The sequence below is a fragment of the Aedes aegypti genome, chromosome 3 (assembly GCF_002204515.2).
Source record: "Aedes aegypti strain LVP_AGWG chromosome 3, AaegL5.0 Primary Assembly, whole genome shotgun sequence".
Classification (NCBI taxonomy): domain Eukaryota; kingdom Metazoa; phylum Arthropoda; class Insecta; order Diptera; family Culicidae; genus Aedes; species Aedes aegypti.
The window spans coordinates 274,189,646-274,204,363 of record NC_035109.1 but is presented as its reverse complement, the minus strand read 5'-3'; the positions used below and the strand labels follow the sequence as shown (position 1 = coordinate 274,204,363).

Below are 14,718 nucleotides of genomic sequence, written 5' to 3'. Positions count from 1 at the left end.
CACCCCCGAATGGATCGGACCCAGAACGCCAATCCCCAAAGAATGTATCGCCTTGCAAAATTACACAACATTTTGACGGACCGTCACGGTGGCCCTAATTAAGTCGGAAAACTGTTTCAACTGAAGCCTTTGAAACAGCCCAACGACACGGAGTCAACAGCTTTGACAAGCCACAAGAACCACTCTACAGAGAACTACCGATCGTCTACTGTACCGACAAACCGACAACGACATCTGACTGCGGCTGTGAGGGGACCATGTTTCCAGGTGGGTTCAAAATTATTGCAACCAAAAGCAAATGTTTACTCTAGCGATCAATCAGCTGACATGGAGGGCGCGCGCGATGCTTTCGGATATGTACAAGCGCCCGGCTCCCCTTGCCCTTCGGACCAAGTTCTTTCATGTTGCCACCATACGCGTGGTAGCATTGCACTTGCGCAGCAGCAGCAGCATCGTTTCGGACGGAGCGCATAGCATCATCAACATAAGACACGATCTAAATGCATTTCATGATCATGCTTCTCCGTTCCATAAATGTGTCCCTTCATTCAGTTGGTTGGTTGTTTGGTGGGCCACCACTCGGTGCTAATGCATGTACATTTGAATGGTGGATTCTTCGACGATTCTCGTGAGATGAACATTTAGGGGCACTCTGTGATTTTGCTTTTTTCCCATCGTCATCATCTTTCAATCGGTGCACGACCTGGACAGGCTTCGGTTGTACGGAGGTAGGTGTTGGGAGGATCGGGGATCGTTTTACTGAATCATAATGGTCTGTAGCACTATTCGTGGTTACAGTTTCACTTTTCAATGTAGAACAATGTCTCTAGACTGGTGGGTCGGTGGTAACGTTTGAACGAGTAATTAGTGGTGTAATTGGTATATGTTTCAATTCTGCTTCAAATGATCGTGCAAACATGTTAAATCCATATAATTAATACTGAGTGGACCATTGAATGAATTGCATTCGACGCAACACAGCTAACGCATTATGATTTCAGACTAGCTGTCATAGCTAAATTTTGGGCACTTTAAACATTTTCAGCGCCTTCAGGGCCTTTCTTAGCCAAAGGGTTAAGTTCGCTGTTATCAAGCAAAGAAAATTGTACTGCAGGAGTTTGGGTTCTATTTCCAATCGGTCCGGCTTTTTTTTTCTAATGAAATTTCCTTTGTTGCCTTAGTTTTATACAGCACCATAGTTCCTGCCACACGATATAGCTAAAATGGCAACTTCGGCAAAGAAAACTGTGAATTAACAACTGTAGAAGTGCTCATAAGAACACAAGCTGAAGCAAGTTCTTTCTCAGTTAGGATGTAACGCCAAGGATGATAATTATTAGTATGGAACAGAATTCAATTTTTTGCGTCCGGTTCTGAATTCCATTTGGGTTCCAAAATAACTGTTCAAAATTTCATTCCGATCGGTGAAACTATGATATAGCTGCAGCCTTTTAATTTTTATATCGGAGTTACTAGGGCGGACCATTAATTACGTAAGACAATTTTTGGGGTTTTTCAACCCCCCTTCCCCCATGGTTAGATTTTTGTATGAAAATTAAAAATAAATTGTATGGCGCGTAAAAAGGAAATTCCCCCAGTGTTTCCTTCAAATATACTTCTTTGTATCTCTGATGGGACCCTACGAGGCATTCCACCAGGGATTTCTGCAGGAATTACTTCAAGAATCTACAAAAAAATTATCCGAGGATTCCTAAAGGAATTTATCTATCCCTTCCAGTATTTTTTGAAGGATTTCTTCCAAGGAATCCACCAGGAATTACCTGGAATCCCTGATTCCTGAAGGAATTACTGCTTTGAATCCCAGGAGGAACTTCTGGTAGAGTCACGGATGAAATACTGGTGAATTCGCAAATCACTGAAATACTTATAATAAATTTCTAGTGAAATTGCTGGAAGAATTCCTGAAACCCTGGAGATATTTCTCGACAAATTCCTTAAAACATCCGGATGAATCTTTTGAGGATTTATGGAATTGATTCATTAAGCAATTCCGGGAGGATTCTGCAAGGAATCCTTTGAGAAATTTAAGAAATAATCTATTGAGTAATTCCGGTAATGAAACCCTTATAATATTTAACTCCCTGGAGGAATTCCTCAGAACCCTTGAGAATCCTTGGAGATATTCAGGGAGCAATTCCTGGAATATTAATTCTTTGAGGAATTTTGGCAGGCATACATATTGACGGAATTCCTTGAGAAACTCCTGATATAATCTATAGAGGAACACCTGTAGAATCGTTTGAGGAATTCCAGTTGAAATCTCAGAACGAACTCTCGATGTAATTCCTGGTGGAACTCCTGATGAAATCCTCAAAGAACTCTGATGAAAGCCCTGAAGGTACTCCTGATAGAACCCCTATAGAAACTTCCGATGGAATCCTTGATGGAACTCCTGATTGAATCCATGGAAAAACTTCTGATGGAATCCTTCTTGGAATTCCTAAAGATATTCTTGAAGGAACTTCGGATGAAAACCTTGGTGGAACTCCTGATGAAATCCCTTAAAGAACTCCTGATGTAATCCGTGTAGTAACTTCTGATAAAATCCTCGGAGGAATTCCTGATAAGATTCCTAAATCCATAGTGAAATTCGTGATATATCCCTAGAAGGGATCCTGATGGAATTCCTCGAGAAACTCCTGATATAAGCTCTGCAGGAACTACTGATAAAATTTTAGAAGAAATATGGAACTCTTGATAAAATTCCTGGAGCAACTCCTTATGAAATCCCTGATATGGATGTTTGTACAACAGTACGAATAGTTCATCAAACATCTGGCTCCGCCCACCGGTGGTCAACCCACAATGGTCGGAAAAAAGTGAAGTTTGGCCAAAACTATTTTTATCGCCTTAATCGATGAAATATGTAATCTGAATACGTTATTTGACGTTTTTGTTGTTTCAGAAGGGGTCATTCACAAAATACGTAACTTAAAAAAAAAAGATTTTTTTAAAAATAAAATTGGTACCAAATTGGACTCAAAGCACAAATTTTGTTTATATTTGATCGAGTTTGATCAAAATGTGTATAAATAGTGGTTAAATATATTTTAAATAAACTTTGTATGAAAAATATCGTCAAAATATATGTAAAATATTGAGTTATTCAAATAGCTCTAACTTGCAAATCAGCAAATTTCTGCAAAAATTTGAAAGGTTTTTTGTAAAATCTAAGGATGCTTTTTAATGTGCAATATTCGAAATGGCGGCGACATGACGCGACAAGAGTTGTTTTTCATGTTCAAAATCATCAAAATTACTGAAGTGTAATATTGAATAGTATTAAAACTTCAACCAAATATTGTTTTCCATCCTCATGCTCGATAAAAGTGTTGAACCATAAGCTTTCAGATAGTGTGTAACTTTGGGGAAATATTGCATTCCTAAATTATAAATTTCGTGCTTTATTTTATTGTTAAATTTTTCAATTTTTTGACTTCAGCCGATTTGCCGTCATAAAAGTCATAGAAATTTAAATTTTAGTTCAATTTCAATTAAGGATCATAATAATATAACACATGAGGTATATTTAAAAATTAAAAAAATCATAAAAATCTCAAAAAAGTTTTTGGTAGTTTTGTTTGCCCCTTTATATGGAGCCCGACCATTGTGCAACCGTCAAATAGGTTTCACAAACTGTCAAATTGGTTCGTCAAGCAGTTCGGTCAAATACAGCACCAACATGAGCATCAACCAGGGGGTGGAATCAATGTTGGTCAAACCGTCTGAGCGTCTGTGGGCTGCATAACGCAGATTATTTTGTTGCCACAGAAAAGATGGTGTGAAGACTAGTGATAATTGGGTCGCGATCGGAGTAGACAATATACATTGCTGACGAATAGACCGAACATAACTGGGAAAAGTGAAGAATCGGTAAACAGCCGTCAAGGCACCTGCAAACCGGAAGTAATCTTCCACTCAAAATCGTTGAGAATGTTCCTTGACGGAGTACGCCAGGGCTACCGACTGGCTCGAGTAGTTTATAATGAAAATCACTCCGGACGTAGGGTAGATGTACCAATAGTGGAGGTACTAAGCATCATTGAAGTTCATTTAACCGCCTAAATTCAAGAAGCGCAATCAATGTACATGTTAATGTTGTAACAGGAAGTAACGGCCATTGACTCAATGAGAAAAATGATTTCATCGCAGTAATCCACGGCATGTCAGTGAAAAATAATACCTCCACTATTGGTACACAGTTCCTTTAGTTGCGGTATATTTTTAATTTATGTTCCTATAGTTGCGGTATCCGTGGTTTTCTTATGGGATCCTCCACTATAGGAACACTTTACCGCAACTATTGGTACAAGCAAGAACAGTTTTAGTCATTTTAGTGTTATTTCATCAGTTTTAAAGTAATTTGAACGCTCTTTTCAATTATTCCGTGTATCAACAAGCCACGACGTCGAGTGGCAGTGTCGGTTCTGTGACTAATGTAATAAAATCAGTGAAAACAGCACTACCGCAACTATAGGAATACCCACAACTAAGGGAACACTTACCCTAATTCACATTATGACTGAATGACACATTATGTAAGTGATGAAATGCCGTAAAAATGGGATCAGAAAAATGTAATTTTACAAGATGAAGGACATGAAAACGATGCCGCTATGAATGACATTTCCCGAATCAGACACTATCGTATTCAAAATGTGACACAAATTCACGTCATTTGGTTCGCTTCTTTTATGTGCATCCAAAAGCGTAAAATCGCTATTTTTTTCGGAGTGTGTAATTATGTTTCTGAAAAATGCAACGTCTAGGTGTGAAAATATATATGGCAAATTTGAAGCATCGATTGAATAATTTTCAAAATAACCATTTCAGTTTTTATATTCTGGCAATAAATGGAAACACTGAACGATTGTTATTAAAAGAGCCAATTATATGGAAGTGTTATATGCAAATAGCATTGAATTTCATAGATAACGATACCGAATGTTCACCCAAGCATGGAATTCGAGATTCCTGAACCAATCGGCATTACGGAGTATAAGACCTTTGAACCTCAGAATCTCAACACATAGATACACTACTCGTCATAAATAAGGACTCACTAAAATAAGTATTGCAACACTCAGCCGAATATTGAATCACCCTGAAAAGTTTAGCATCACCTCAAAACAAGTAAATTTACATTGCTATATCTCGAGATCCTTACGACTTGCAAAGAAGCGATCTTCAGCAAAGTTGTTCAGGGGATCAAGGATATCCGGAAAGCAAATAGTTTGGTCCGCGATCTTGCCGCTAGGTGGCGCTAGTGAGCATGTAAAATAGTGCATTTCAAACTAGCTTGTGACCCACAAGAGATAGAAAGTTCGAGTCTTCGGCAAAGTTTTTCAGAAGGTCAGGGACATCCTGAAGACAAACAGTTTGGTTCGAGATTTTGCCGCAAAGTTGTTCGAGCAGTCAAGGGCTTCCAGGAAATAGTTTGAATTATAAGTTTACCATCATGTGGTGCTGATGATTATGTTTAAATGAGTACTTTATACTAGCCCTATCTCTTGATTTTACTACGGTCCAAATTAGCCATGAAAACCAACTTTTACTCTGGTTCTGGAGGGATGACTGTACCTAAACCTTACGAATGTGATAAGATAGAATCTCCAGAATGCTGTTCAGAAAGCTTTTGGCATTTGGAAGTTGAAGTGATTAGGGACGGCATCATACTAAAATGAAATGATTCAGGTCTGATCAATTGTATATTCGAGTGTATCAGATCTGATGCATATTCTAGTGATTCTCGTATGACTTTGGCAAACGACCCATTCGGCCGAATAGCATTCGGTCAAATGGCGTTCGGCCAAACGGCATTCGGCCAAATGGCGTTCAGCCGGTATGACTAGCACCGTCTTATGGTGCAATTTCAAATTTCATGGCCAAAATAATGACAAACTTTGAGCTACTGAATAACTTTGCCGAAGACCCCATATTTTTTAGTAGTCGGGATCCTGAGATATCCGTGAAATAAAAGTTTCATGATCACTACCGTCGGATTTCATGACTCGAAAAATGAAAACCCTTGACTAACCGAAGAAGTTTTGCCGAAGGTGCCATTTTTCTTAGTAGTGAGGATCCAATGATATTTCCAAAACGAAAATTTTATGCTCACTAGCGCTGTCTGGTGGCAATTTTGATTCTCTTGATCCAATAATGATAGCGCTTGATCCACTAAACAGCTTTGCCGAAAATGCCATATCTCTAAGTGATCAGGATCCTGAGATAGCATAGCATAGCATAGCATAGACTGACTGTATATGTCAATGGTTGCTACTCCGTGATTGATCGGAACTGGTAAGAATTGCACTACGATCCAAATGAATAAGGGATGGGAGTTTCCGCTTACTCTCGAAGTGCAATTTTAGCAGATCTAATATTATTGATCAATAACGGCGCCGGCCAAGTCCTTACAGTCAGTTGGGATGGGGAAGGAATGTTAGGGTGTAATGATTGTTGCTTCTAGAGACCGAGAATACCTCTGCATCTCCACAATCACCACGGGAAGGGTGTTTATTAGTGAGGGAGGAAAAGATCTGGGAGTCACCTCTGGTCGGTGATGCGATCCATGGACAAGGGGGAAATATACGACTTGTATTTAAAGCTAGTTTTGTATTTTCGTCTCGAGAAGTTTTTGGAAAAATACGTCAACATCTATAATGTCGAACAATTCAAAAGACGTTTTTATTAATGACGAAAACTGAAAATTACATGTATATATTTTAACTTATATGAAACAGGAATAATGCCGACACTTATAGTGACGAACCATACATAGTTTGTTTGAAAATTACATACGAGTATTACTGTACATTTTGTCTCGATATGGTAGAAGTTTTAGAAAATACGTCAACATTCACAATGTCGAACAATTCAAAAGAATTTTTTTAATAAATAATTTTTAATAATGTCAAAAAGAGAAAATATATGTATATTCAAATTGTATAAGAAAAAAGCATAATGCCGACACATATAGTGACGAACCATACAAAGTTTGTTTTAATATTACATAAAAGTTACGCTTTCAAGAAAATATGCGTTATCATAAGCATGAAACGAACTCACCAGTTGGTAATCCATTCTCGACTGAACACAAAACTGACACTGATAGCAAAACTTCTTGGCGTCCCGAAAATAAACCGTCTTGCTTGGGCCTTCCCAAATACGTACTCAGCAAGACGCTCCAAAACAGGTGAAAAAAATCTCCGGCGACGAAAACACGCGCGAATCCGTAAGAAAAATGAATCGGACGACGCAAAACCGAACTGTCCTGCTTGGGCTTCACGTAGCACTACCCAGCAAGACGCTCCAAAACAGGGGGAAGAAAAAAATCTCCGGCAACAAAAACGCGCGAATCCGTCACCAAAATCAATCGGACGACGCAAAACCGAACTGTCCTGCTTGGGCTTCACAAAGCACTACCCAGCAAGACGCTCCAAAACAGGGGAAAAAAATTCTCCGGCAACGAAAACGCGCGAATCCGTCAGCAAAATCAATCGGACGACGCAAAACCGAACTGTCCTGCTTGGGCTTCACGAAGCACTACCACTAAGTGATCAGGATCCTGAGATATCTGCAAAACAAAAATTTAATATTCACTAGCGCCGCCAGGGGGCAAAATTTCAAATCTCATGGCTTTTATAATGATAGTGCTTGAGCTGCAGAACAACTTTGTCGATGACGACATCTTTCTAAGTATGTATTCAGGATCTTGGCATATCAGAATAACAACATTTTGGTGCCCATTAGCGCCGCCTAGTGGAGGAATTCCGTATTTCAATCGTCACCGTATGTTAGCCCATTATTTACTGAACAATTTTGCAATAATGAATATATAATTTTATTGCTGGTTATTGATCATTCATCAAGATGGTCGTTAATCAGAATTTCGGTCGTAAAAAAGTGGTCGTAAAAAGAACGTTCGTAAAAAGAGGTTGGAGTGTATTTAAGTTATAATGTTTCAAAATATTTCAATCATTTTCATTGCAATTTTATTTTTAGAACGGAATTGAAAAAAAAAAACAAGAAAAGAAAAGTGTCTGTGCGATTTACGATTTGAGCTGTAAATGTTCAATGTTTTACCAATATTGATTTATTTAAGTGAATGACGAACTGACAATGCTAAATAAGTTACGAGCTAGACTGGTTTTGAAACGTGAGTATTGTACGAAGCCTATATTTGAATTTCAAAGAGCACAAATCTGGAAATCCAAAATGCCATTCACGTTGAAAATATATTCGATTGGTAACACGCAGGTGTGCTCAATATATCAAATTTTCAACTCAAAACGTTGCTCCATTCCTTTGGGGTGTGTTTTTGGACAATTGATTTTCAATTGATCTTCACCTTACACAATTTTATAGTTTCAAACCATACAACTTTATAGCTAAAAGTATGCAACTTAAATTATTCCAGATTCGTTGCTAGTGATCGTCTGAATAGCAATACAGTGGGATTCCGTTTTTGGCATGCTCCGTTTATGACATGCTCCATATTTGGCACCCCCCCATTTTGGCAACAAAATGTCAAGTCAAGTCAACTACACACCGATTACATTCCAGAGCTCCATTTTCGTCGATATTGCCTCAAATCCCACCAACTACTAAGGGCTCTCGTAGGCGCCAATTTACTTCGGGATGGTCATTGGTCATGCAGTCCCGACATTTCATGAGGCCATTAATCTCCACCAATACTTCGTATAGTGACCCACTTCTTTTGCTAGGCATTCATAGTGAGTGACCAGCCCACTTGATTCTGCCAGTATACACTTAATAAAATCACATGTCTTCATATTTGGATCAGATTGTTTGCACAAAACACAAGCACTTACACAAAAGCAAAAAAAGGCAATGACTCACACAGAGTTTCAATTATCTTCTTCTTACTGGCGTTACGTCCCCAACTGGGACAAAGCCTGCTTCTCAGATTAGTGTTCTCATGAGCACTTCCACAGTTATTAACTGAGAGCTTTCTTTGCCGATTGACCATTTTTGCATGTGTATATCGTGTGGCAGGTACGAAGATACTCTATGCCCTGGGAATCGAGAAAATTTCCTTTACGAAAAGATCCTTGACCAGCGGGATTCGAACCCACGACCCTCAGCATGGTCATGCTGAATAGCTGCGCGTTTACCGCTACGGCTATCTGGGCCCTCAATTATAAATATTGTTTTTTCAACGGATTCTTGAGGATGTCTGCAGATTCCTAGTCGACACTGAGAATTACTTGGGGGATCCTGGGGATAATGTCCAAAATCTGGTAAGGGGAAGGCATGCAGTATCGTCATATGGGGCTTATGGGCCACCCTTCATTTGAGCCTAAAGAATCGATTTGGATTCAAATAACCTTAGGGCCTCATAAAGTATGCTGCAACTAGGCACCACCGCGAAGACCGTGCAAAAATCTTATTATCTACTACGAAAATCTGTAAAGCTTTGCATAATGTTTTGTATATTGTTTTATTTTTTTTTCACAGCAGTTCATTCTTCCACTATCTATAGGCATGATGTGCAGGGGCCGAGATAGCCGTAGCGGTAAACGCGCAGCTATTCAGCAAGACCAAGCTGAAGGTCGTGGGATCAAATCCCACCGGTCGAGGATCTTTTCGGGTTGGAAATTTTCTCGACTTCCCAGGGCGTAGAGTATCTTCATACCTGCCACACGATATACGCACGCAAAAATGGTCATTGGCATAGTAAGCTCTCAGTTAATAACTGTGGAAGTGCTCATAAGAACACTAAGCTGAGAAGTAGGCACTGTCCCAGTGGGGACGTAGCGCCAGAAAGAAGAAGAAGATGTGCACAAAATTGTATAGATTCTAACATAAATTTTAAATATAAACAAAATTTTTATAAAACATGTAGGAACGGGGCAATATGGTCATAGCCAGTCAAATCCATCTTATCACGAAAATGGATAATCCATAAAAGCCATTTTTGCAGTTTCATTGCAATATTATATAACATCACGTGATTTTGATTAAAACTTGAATTGTAACTGGTTAAACTTATCTGAACAATAACGTTTGAAAAATGAAGCTCTTAGAACCATAATGAATTGAACTCTCAGCAAAACAAACAATTTCATAATTCAAATCATGAAGGCGTATTGTGCTAGAGGTGTGGGTTCGATTCCCGCTCCAGTCAATGGAAACTTTTCGTCAAACAAAAAATTCACCACTGGGCTACTTTTTTTTTTTTTTTTTTTTTTTTTTTTTTTTTTTTTTTTTTTTTTTTTTTTTTTTTTTTTTTTTTTTTTTTTTTTTTTTTTTTTTTTAATTTTTTGATTAGTATCATTTCAAACATTACATTCATTTCTTATATCTAGGTGTTCTGTGTTATTAGACAACACTATCATCCTAATTTGGTAAAACAAATTTAAGATTTAATTAACATTTTGTTAACAACATATTACATTTCATTTGCCGTAGCAGTTCAGTTTTTTTACAGGTGAGTTGATTTCACCTGCTTATAAGAGAAAAAAAACTTAACCTAAACATATAACGCATTAATCGTGGCAATAGAAGATTGTAACGATTTTTGCCTGAAATTATTAATGATTGTATTTGACATTTGTTCCAATGTTTCAACATTGGATATTCTATGTAACTCATTGGTACTATACCAGGGAGGAAGCCTCAGAATCATTTTCAAAATTTTATTTTGAATTCTCTGCAGAGCTTTCTTCCTGGTATTACAACAGCTAGTCCATATTGGTACAGCATACAACATGGCTGGCCTGAAAATTTGTTTGAATATCAAAAGCTTGTTCTTAAGACAAAGTTTTGATTTTCTATTAATAAGGGGATAGAGACATTTTACATATTTATTACATTTGGCTTGAATGCCCTCAATGTGATTTTTGAAAGTTAAATTCTTATCTAGCATGAGCCCTAGATACTTAACTTCATCTGACCAATTTATTGGAACCCCTCTCATCGTGACAACATGTCTACTTGAAGGTTTCATATAAAGAGCTTTTGGTTTATGTGGGAATATTATTAGTTAAGTTTTGGAAGCATTAGGAGAAATCTTCCATTTTTGCAAGTATGAAGAAAAAATATCCAAACTTTTTTGCAATCGACTACAGATGACACGCAGGCTTCGACCTTTGGCGGAGAGGCCTGTGTCATCCGCAAACAAAGATTTTTGACATCCCTGAGGTAGCTCAGGTAAGTCAGATGTGAAAATATTGTATAATATTGGTCCCAAAATGCTGCCTTGAGGAACACCAGCTCTTACAGGAAGTCTTTCAGATCTGGAGTTCTGATAATTAACCTGAAGTGTACGATTTGACAGATAACTTTGAATTATTCTAACAATGTATGTTGGAAAATTAAAGTTTTTTAATTTTACAATCAAACCTTCATGCCAAACACTGTCGAATGCTTTTTCTATGTCTAGAAGAGCAAGACCAGTAGAATAGCCTTCAGATTTGTTGGAACGGATCAAATTTGTTACACGTAAAAGTTGATGAGTGGTCGAATGTCCATGGCGGAATCCGAACTGTTCATTGGCAAAAATTGAATTTTCGTTGATGTGGGCCATCATTCTGTTCAAAATAACCTTTTCAAAAAGTTTACTGATGGAGGAAAGCAAACTGATTGGACGATAGCTAGAAGCTTCTGCAGGATTTTTGTCTGGTTTTAAAATTGGAACAACCTTAGCATTTTTCCATTTGTCAGGAAAATATGCTAATTGAAAACATTTGTTAAATATATCAACTAAACCACTGGGCTACTAATTGTTTCGTGTTGTCCGTTGCCTAATGATAGTGGTCGTTCAGTCTATGCGGCCTTTGGCTACCCAGTTTTTGTACAATTCCCTCTCATACATATTGTCTTTTTCTACATTTTGTCTTGGATACGATTTTTCTAATTGAAATAATAAGGTTTAGTATGGTAGCTCATATTGCCCCGTAGGGGGGACCATTTCACCACGTACATTGTCAAACCACACACAAAATAATGTTTTTCAAAAATGCTCACAAGAAAATGCTAAGTAACTTATTCTATAAAGTACAACTGTGGTATTTAAAAAGATAATTCGAATTACAAATTAACTTTATGGAACGATTAAATTGTATTGCGTTTCTATGCAATACAAGACATTTTGCTTAGGTGGATCATACTGCCCCTATTGACCATATTCCTAATATACTCTTAAGATTTCTAGGGTGTCCTTTGAATTCCTAGCGGGATAATGTGGATCTTAAGCAGTATTTTGAGTATTTATGGTGATGGAGATTTTTTAAGATGAATTTGGGAAGTGCTAAAAATAATACACTTTTGAAAATGTTCATTAGCAAAAATGAATATTTTAAGCAATGTTGCAACAAATTCCTAAGAACGCAATTCTTAGTTGGATCCAAAGAATTCTAGGCGGGATTCCTTGCAACATGCTTCAGATTCCTAGCGTGTTCCTGTAGATTCCTTACGAGCACCCAAAGATTCCTATCAGGCTCATAGCAGGACCCTTTAAAATTTCGTTGTATTCATAACATATATCAAGCTTAATTGAAACTCATCTATCTATATAAATAAAAATGGAGTGGTGTTTGTATGTCACGAAATGGCTAGAGAACGAGCTATCGGATTTTGAAAATTCTTCCAGAGTTATGATCCTGAAGTGTTCCGACGTGTTTATGTCAATAAAAAGCACCGGGTTTTGAACTGAAAAGTCGGAAAAAGTGAGAGTAAACGAAACTCTAATTTTGTACGGGTCTTTTCATGACGTTTCTCACCAGCCTACTTGATGGCAAGACAAAGTTTGCCGGGACCACTAGTTACAAATAAAAATTATAAGAAGCTTGTTTATGTACTCTACAAAATTGCAAGCCGCATTTATAGACTATGAGATGTAGTAGTTTATGTTTGCCCTTTTACTGCAGTCATCCATTCGATATGAGATGCTTTACTTTATTAGAAACATAAATTAAAGTAGCAATTCTAAACTTACCGAATTTTGTAAAAGTTTACGCTAGAACCTAAAGTTTAACTGATTTTTGATGTTCACTATATTTGAAAAAAAAAAAACAAAATGCGGTTTTGTAATGCTTAACGTTTTTATTTTGTAAGTACTTTTTCGTAAGAGGACAGAAATACATTTTTTTTGTATTCTTACACAGTTTCAAGGAAATATCCAGTTATTAAATAAAGGTCACTTATTATGCGATCTTTGAGTTTACATGGCCCATACATACGAATAGTGTACATGAAGCTTTTGAAAAATCATTAAAAATATATAAGCGATAAAAAGTATGTATGTGGGCCGTTTGTTACGGGGCTATCCAACCCTATGGGTTCCGTTTTTGGCAACTGAAAATTTCAACTTTGTTGCCAAAAACGGAGTCCCACTGTACTTGAATGGTTATTGATGTAATACTTTAAAAACTGTATGAGTACTACACAATCATGGATATTTCACAGTAGGGTAGAAGTACCGGTTTTGGCCATACGGCAGTTATAGCCATAGTGGATTATCCACCTTTTTACATAGCCAATCAGCATGACACCTTTTGTGTTCAGTAGATCACATTCACATGATAGAGCTACATTAATTTACTCGTCCAAATTGATTCAAAACCTAAGAAAAACAATTCATTTTCCTTATAATTTTAACTCCCATATACCTAATTTAGCCAGGGCACTCCTAATTTGGCCACTCTCATGAAAAATCAATGCGATTGGCCAATATAGGAACCGAAGTTAAATGTCTGGCCGAAACTGGTTCCGTTGGCCTTTATTGACCAACGGGATTTTCAAAGCGTAAAAATTGTTTTAGCACAGTTTTGATATTTACACACATAATATGGATTGAATGCTTGCATTTGACATATTTGTAGTATAAATACGGCTTCCCATTTAATTTTTATTGACATTTTCTCTTAGGCTGGCCAAAACCGGTGCTTTTACCTAAACGGTATAGGTTCGGGACGTGCTCGCGTACTGTTTCTGCCGAGAGAAGATATGCACCAGCGTTCATCGTCGATCATGTCACGATCAGGTTTCTGCACTTTTTCTCAGGCTTTCAAAGTGCTTAACCTCGTGCTCAAGAAGATTTTTTCATCCATTTGCTGAAGTCGGGAGGGAAGCAGCAAAAACACAATGAAGCGTTGTGGCGCATGTCCCACCAGCGCGACGCGATCCAGCTTCTGCGCTATCCTCGATCGTTGATTGGTTACCATTAGGGGGATCATGCAGCGATGCGAATTTAAGCTTCATTACGTTGAATGGTTGATGAAACATAACTCCGACTAATCCGCCTAATGTTGACGATTGACTAATGTTGGTCTCATATCAATATACTGTTTCAGTTATATAGTTAGGACTGTAAATTTACAAGTTTTCTTAAAAATATGTCACTTTTCAAACACATTGTTGTAGTTCTGGTTATACACTTTCAGTGGATCTTGCAAGATAAGCATAAAAAACCGTGTTCAACCCTTGAAGTTTTTGCTAAAGCAAAAGATCGCGGTAACCCCAGTGTTGTGAAAAAAATTGCGACCTGTGATCGCAGGCGCGCGCGACTTGCGCTAAATTAAAGGGATTAGGAAATTACTCGTTTTAAACACGACCAGCCACACCAAGCGTTGCTTTTGCCAAAGCTATCCTTCATTGCAGCAGATCAACCCGCCAATAGAGGGTGACACTCTCTTTGCTAGGTTCTCACCGCCACCATCGTCGTCGTCGTTT

At 37.8% G+C, this 14,718-nt stretch overlaps 1 protein-coding gene across 1 annotated transcript in view; it reads right to left on the bottom strand.

Annotated features, from left to right (window-relative positions):
* LOC5565493 (Krueppel-like factor 12) overlaps window positions 1-14,718 on the bottom strand; it is a 212,191-nt gene that overhangs the window by 47,894 nt on the left and 149,579 nt on the right. The gene's annotated exons all lie outside the window — the stretch shown is intronic.